The 7,413-nt window shown below is 41.6% G+C and overlaps 1 protein-coding gene across 3 annotated transcripts in view; it reads left to right on the forward strand.

Annotated features, from left to right (window-relative positions):
* LOC143031247 (uncharacterized) overlaps nucleotides 1-7,413 on the forward strand; it is a 174,593-nt gene that overhangs the window by 159,500 nt on the left and 7,680 nt on the right. Inside the window, exons 1-2 of one of the 3 annotated variants that reach the window (XM_076194835.1) lie at nucleotides 2,737-2,804; nucleotides 5,875-5,966. The exons of 1 other annotated variant lie outside the window; for it this stretch is intronic. The gene's annotated coding sequence lies outside the window, so the exon portion shown is untranslated. Of the gene's footprint in view, nucleotides 1-2,736; nucleotides 2,805-4,415; nucleotides 4,542-5,874; nucleotides 5,967-7,413 lie in introns of those variants that run through there. One more of the 3 variants, XM_076194834.1, reaches the window with a different exon arrangement.

The following is a 7,413-nucleotide window of genomic DNA, read 5'->3' on the forward strand; positions in this document are numbered from 1 at the left end:
TTTGGTAATTAGCCACAAGGTGCGACACTAGAAGTGTCACATGAGAAATATAGGTGAAGCTCGGACTAAGGCCACTGCAAAGTGGAGCTGATCAGTTGTAGCTGGACGGGGAGCCTAACGTCAGAGGTGGTGGCAGCTGATGACGGCGAGGCTCGATGGGACGGCTACAAGACTGGACGAGGAGATGTTGTTGGTTCACGAGTCGGTAGTGTTCTGAATTCTGAATTCCTAGGAAAGACCACCCGCTTGCGCGGGATCGGTTTTTGTGGGAGGGGAAGAATGTCTGTAAGAAAATGAAAAGATAGTAGCGTATAAAAGAGGACTATTGCCACCGGGCGATTTGCGAGCGATTAGGGGCTTGTTGGTGGTCGTGGCTTGGGAGAAATGGACTGGGAGCTTGGACGGCAGCGTCAACGCCGGGAGGAAGAGCAGATTACATCACCAGAAGCTCAGAAAATGGTAGGAGGCGTAGTAGTAGAGAAAGGTGGAAAAACGGAAAAATCTTTAGTGGGAGGTAAACTGAAATGAGAAGATGTAGTATAAGAGAAAGTTAGAAAGGAAGCGAATTTTAGTCGAAGAAAAAGTAAGTGTAGATGTTTGTGCGTGGGTCGTGGCTATGTTCGTGAGAAGTGTGTGTGTGTAACTTACGTGAAGTGAGTAGAGTTCACTTCCCGCGTGTAGAGGGCGTTCCTGATTAGCCCCAGGTAAGGCATGAGAACTCCTGTTTTACCCCAGGTTGGGTTTGAGTTGTTTTTTATATGCTTGTAGCCTGTCAGTTATGGGCTACACGCGATATTATTATTATTATTATCATTATTATTATTACATCATTATGGCTATCACCAGTCAAACTGGTGAAGGGGTGTATTCGTGGTAGGTACGGTTATACACGTCTTATCGTGTACACCGCACGTGGGACGGGCGCAGCTGTGGTCTAGGTATAATGTGTTGTATCAGATGTTTGTGTTTGTCGTGCAGTTTTTCTAGGTGTCTTGAGTGAAGTTTGTGTTTGTGTTGGTTGAGTGGACGGATGTTGGAAATTTGGTGTAGAGACTCAGTGGTTCTGAAGTCGCTCCATCGCGAACCCGTGATGAACTGGACAGCGGCATTCTGAACCTTCTGATGCTCGTAGTTATTAGTGGGACATGTTAGCTGGCTTAGTCCCGGGGACTGGCACAGAATCGGTCTGACGAGGGCTAGGTACAATCGACGTTTGGTTCTCAGTGTTGCAGTTTTGAAGCGTCTTAGCTTTCCCAGCACAGCCCTAGCCTTCGCTCCCTGCTTGCGGAAGTGTGGGGTCCAGGTAAGGCCACTATCAAGTGTGCTACCCAGCACACGGGTATGGTCCTTCACTGGGATGTTTGTGTTGTTTATTTTAAGAGGAGTGTTTGTGATTGTTCTGTTGGTTCGTTTGCACCAGAAGTATACAGCATTGCATTTCGACGCGTTGGTCTTTGCGCCACTGTTGCTCCCACGCGTGTGCCCCGTCGAGGATGTTTTGCATCACGTGCAACGCTCCCTGCAGCGTTTTGTGTCTGCTTATGTGGTTAGTGTCGTGTAACCTTTCTGGGTTGGGGGTTACATAAGGACGACTTAGTGCGGGCTAGATAAACTTCCAAAACGTCACTTTTCTTCTTATTTATTACAAAATTGGAGTTTATCTAGTTTAATACACTATTATGATACAGTCTTATTCAAAAAAGAAAAGATCACTAACACATGTTGCACACCTTTCTTTCACAATTGTTTTCTATACTGGTTTTGGGCACTAGGGCACCTCACACACCAACCTCTAGTCCTTAGGGCACGTCGTCTGACACCAACCTCCTCCTGGTCGTGTGCACTCCGGTTTTCTTCCCGGAAATGCTGAGTCTGGTGAATTTTGAGGTGCTCTCAGTCACTTTGTTAACGTTTTTAGTCGGGTTGTTTCGCCCTATATAAATTTGTTCTTGGTTCATAATTGGTACAAACATGATATGTTGTATACATGATATATCCACGGGGGAAAGGGTTGAACAGTATTGTGTTCTCGTGTGTTAATCCGGGTTGGTGATTGATGGTATCTATTGTGTGTTCGTGTGTGTGTGTGTGTGTGTGTGTGTGTGTGTGTGTGTGTGTGTGTGTGTGTGTGTGCTTGCTTCCGGGCGCCCGGCTAAACTGCTGATTCAAGTGGCGTCAGTTTGACGATCAGAACGGATGTCAATGTGCCGCGATGTCTGGGTGCATGGGAATGGTAATGGTGTATGTGGTGTATACAGTCGTCCGCATCCGAGAGAGTAAGAGCTTGGTTGCGTGGGTAAGCCGGCTCTGTCAGGTCATTCGTAAACAGATTGTATAGAGTGGTGGCAAGGACAGACCACTGAGGCACCCCAGCCTTGGACACAAGAAGTCGGGACAGGCAGCCCCACCACTTTATTATTATTGTCCTGTTGTCCAGGTAGTTGCAGAGCAACTGTGTGAACGGCAGGGCAAAGATGAAATTGTGGTACAATTTGTACTTAAGGCCGTCATGCCAGACATTATCGAATACATTCTCCTAATCCTTACAAAAAAAAAAAAAAAAAAAAAAAAAAAAAAAAATGGCCTTGCCAGGGCGACCGTCTGGCGGTCTTTGAACCCATTGAGTGATCATGGATATTACGTGTAGTGTTCTGAATGGTATGGCCTATCTATACAGTTTGTCAACTATGGGAACTATATAAGGCTAGCTTCGGAAGTTTTTGGATCAGTGTGTGACAGGTCATAGGATGCGTCACTACACCACCAGTGATAATAGGTGGCGGGCTGGACTAATCGTGGCTGTGGTGGGTAATTTTGCAGAGGAGAAAAACGTAAATTCGCTTTGATCATATTACATGGAAATCACACATTTTAAAGACAATAGGTCAAATGATGCAACACCGTATGTTTTTTTTTTATATATATATAAAATCGTGTATTTCAGCAAAAACCGTCCTTGTTCGGTTTTGGTCGGTTATTAGTGAGTCGGACGGTATTCGTAGCTGTGGTCGGTAATTTTTGCAAATAAAAACGTAGCTTCTCTCTGAACAAATTACATGGAAATCACCCATTTTAAAGAAAATAGGTCAAATAATGCAACCATAGTCTAATCTTTTATACAAAATCGTGCATTTCAGCCAAAAACCGTCCTTGTTCTGCTTTGGTTGGCTATTAGTGAGTCGGACGGTATTCGTAGCTGTGGTCGGTAATATTGCAGAGGATAAAAACGTAACTTCTCTTTGATCATATTACATGGAAATCACACATTTTAAAGAAAATAGGTCAAATAATGCAACCATATGGTAAATGTTTATATAAAATTGTGCATTTGAGCAAAAACCGTTATTGTTTGGGCTTGATCGGCGATTTACCTTGCCTTGAATTTACATTGAAGCGTTTCTGCCTCAAGGGGGTGTTGCTCCCCCGATGGAACTTGAGGCAAGGCCACGGTTTAGCCGCCACCTTTCAGTTTGTTGTCTGTAGTCCAGCTGGTCAATAATGGAGTTGGAATTCGCTGGACGTGATGCTGCATAGCCTGGGATGCCCGGCTGAGCTGGTAGGGTTGACAAGAATTTGTCAAGTTCCTTTTTGAAAACTTCCGTTTTAACACCTGTAATGTTCCGTAGGTGTTTAGGTGATTGAACAGTCGGGCCCACCTTTCTTGAGATGCTATTTTGTTGGAGCGTCTTGACTTTTAGCGGACACTGATAGCAGGGCCAATTGGGTGCATTCTCTTCCGGTTCTCTTTTCTTCTGGGGTCATATGGGGTCTTTACTGGTTTAATAGGTTCTGTTTTGGGTGGAGTGATCTGGCCTTCTAGGATTTTCCATGTATATATTATCAGATATCTCTCTGGTCTCCTCTCTATGGAGTAGAGTTCATTTTCAGAAATTCTTTCCCAGTAATTGTGTTTGTACACATCTTGGTGAGCTGGTGTTATTTTGAATGTTGAGGTAAAGGTTCTCGGCGGAGCCGCCAGCTGCATGATGTGGCCTTGTTTGTATGGAGCCCAAAGTTGTGAGCAGTAGTCGATGATAGGGATGACTAGGGCTTTCCATAAGGTTAGCAGGGTTTCTGGTTCTCTGGTGTGGAAGGTTCTAAGTATGTATCCCATTCGTTGTCTGCATTTTGATACTGTTTTTTCTATGTGTTGATCAAATGTAGCATCATCCGAAAGTATAACTCCTAGATCTCTTACAGATGTTTGTTGTGTGATATGGTTTCCTTTTGGATCTTTATAAGAAGTTTCGTGTCCGTTCTTACCGAACTTTATAAATTCAAATTTGTCCTCATTAAATTTCATGTTATTCATTTCTGCCCATTTGTATATTTTATTTAGGTCTTTCTGTAGTTGGGAGCTATCTTTTTTGCTAGAGATTGTTTTGAATACCCGAGTGTCGTCTGCAAATGATAGTAGTGGGCTGGAGATATCGGTGTTGATGTCGTTGATCATAATCAAGAATAGTATAGGGCCAAGGACAGTACCCTGCGGGATGCCACTTATCACTGCTTCTTCTCTTGATGCTGTTCCCTCCACATAGGTAATTTGTTTCCGATTTGTAAGGAATGACTGAATCCACTCCCCAAGCTTGCCCCTTATCCCTAGTGATTTGGTCTTTTGAATGAGGATCATATGGTCAACTTTATCATAGGCTTTTGCGAAGTCTAGATATATTGCATCGACATTTTTGTTCTCTCCAATGGATTTTGGGATGAAATTGTGGAAGTCTATCAATTCTGTTAGGCATGAACGTTTGCTTCTAAAACCGTGTTGGAAGTCTCTTATTAATTGGTTTTCCTCTAGGAAATGTATCATAGTTTTTTATGATTCTTTCAAAAATCTTAATGATATTCAAGGTAAGTGCTATTGGGCTGTAATTTTCCGGTTCCTTTTTGGATCCTCCTTTATGTATGGGAGTGACATTGGCAAGTTTGAATATTTCTGGTATTTTACCTGTGTCCAGGGACTTTCTCCACAGTATAAGGAGGGGGGTTGAGATTGTCTTTTTGCATTCCTTGAGAATGTAGGTGCCTATGCCGTCTGGACCAGGTGACGCTGATTTTTTCATATTGTCTATAGCCTTTTCTATATTTTCCTTCCTTATTTCTATGTCATCTAATGTATCTTGATCTTAAATTGGAATTTCTTCAGTTATATGGATATTAGTTGACTGGGTGCTCCAGGCCTTAACATCTTGGGTTTGAAGGATGTCAGCCATTTTCTGTGGAGATGTGGTGGTATGTTGTCCATCTACTATAACTAGTGGTCTGATATTGTTCTTTAGTGTGGATTTCTTTTTTGCATAATTAAAGAAAAATATGGTATTGTTTTTTACTGTTTTTATGGCTTTTCTTTCACTGTCCATCTTTTTGGTTTTGTGTGATGTTTTTATTTTATTTTCCAGATCACGTAGTTCTCTTTCAGCTCTTTCTCTTTCTCTTATTTGCGGGGACTTTTCTTTTTATGGTTGTTGGAAAATGATTTTCCAATTTTGGTTCTCCTCCTCATAGTGAGACCCTTTACCAGTCTCACAGTTGCAGCTACCCATATCATCAGCAAGCTCCTATTATTTTGAGCATTTTGAACTCCATACATAGGTATACAATAAATAAATAGATATATATAAAAAAAAAAAAAATAGATTAAAGAACCAAGGGGTTAGGTTAGGTTAGTTCAGGTCAGGTCTCAAAGCTGCAATTCTTACCTCTATCATTGGCTCACTGTTATCGTTGAAGATTTTGAAATACCATATACAAGTATTGGAAAATATTGTTAATGTTGGTAGCAATGTATGAAAACAATTAGTGGCAAGTATCTTTATATTTATCAATGCGTGTATCCTGTGCACTTTCATTATTTTACATTTCTATTAGGTGATGGAGCTCCATCTTGTCTTCCTCGGTATGAAGATCAAGAATTTATGAAGTTCACTCTGAATTCACTGTGCACCAATCATGATATTCTTGTGAGTAAAAAGTGTCTTGTGTCATGTTAATTACAAGTGATTGATTTATAGCTTGAGAAGTTATACCTTTCTTTATAATCTTACATAGATACTGTATGTAGGTCATATGACATCTATGCCCAGATCACTTCCAGCTTGGGTAGGTTAGGCCTCTGATTTAGGTCCTCTGTGTCCTCCCACAGTTGACCTTGACCAGCTGTGTCAACTAATATAAGACTTTCCACAAAATTATTTTTAGCCTATTGATTGACCCAGAATTGACCAAATCTCCTTTTGAATCATAATACAGTAGAAGCCTGATTTAACAAGTCTCTATTTATCGGAAACCAGATTTAACAGAAGTTTAAAATAATTAGAGGAATATCCATTAAGCCAAACATATTCTGTTATTTGCAATCATCCCCCATTAATTTTTATTTAAGACTGGCTGCAATGAGCAAAAATCTGCAATATAGATAGATTACCTAAAAATATTAGGTGTTATAGTCTAAACTTTAAAATTTCCCTCCCTCTTTAAATACATTTAGATTTGATTAAACACTTTTTAAAGACATTCTGAAAACATTCAAACACAAAGACACACATGCTGAGGTTCTAATACTTGGTCCTGCCTCCCTTACTCTTGACCACATCCCTCAGCCGCCGTTTAGGAAGACTCTCACACAAAATTCCTGAGTGTCTGGGGAAGGTATATCAATCTGTAACTCACGTACAGCAAATTTGAGTCATGGAATAGAACTAATATCCTTGCCCATCAAACTTCTCTTCACTATTGACCACAGGTTTTCAATGGGGGGTTCAGGTTAAGGAAATTGCCTGGCCAGTCATTAAAGAAGCTCACATCACAGTCCTTAAGCCACCCAACTACAGATCTGGCGGTGTGACACAGTGTGCCATCCTGTATAAATACTGTAGCCCCACACTTATCAAACACATCAGGTAAATTATCACACAACACCTTCAGATAATTATATTGGTTCATATACTGGTTTTTGGGGAGCACTATAAGTTCACCAACACTCTTAAGCAGTGAAACCCCCAAACTATGTGCAAGTCTGGGCATTTGGTGGTCCCACAGGTGTACCGTGGGTCTAGTGGGTTGCTATCTCTGGCCCAGTACACTTGTCCACCACGGTTATAGGTGACAGGTAGCTTTGTTACTCCAAAGTACCTGAGACCACTGTTGAGGAGTCCAATTAAGATATTTAAGTGCAAAATCCAACCTATGTTTCTTCTGGTGCTTGGTAAGTATGAGTTTCTTAACCTGCTGGTGACTACTGTAGCCCAGCTTGGCTACCCACCTGTTGACTGCCCTTATGGACACCTCAGAAAGTAGGCATGGTTTTTTCTTTAGGTTGTCTAGCAATTATGGTAGGTGTACTCTCTACCTGCTTTGTGAACACAGTCAAAGTACATACAGCTGTCATCTTCAAGGGGCCAAGTCAAG

Source organism: Oratosquilla oratoria, chromosome 12 (assembly GCF_046742065.1).
Source record: "Oratosquilla oratoria isolate Oo_2021 chromosome 12, ASM4674206v1, whole genome shotgun sequence".
In the NCBI taxonomy this organism is placed as follows: Eukaryota; Metazoa; Arthropoda; class Malacostraca; order Stomatopoda; family Squillidae; genus Oratosquilla; species Oratosquilla oratoria.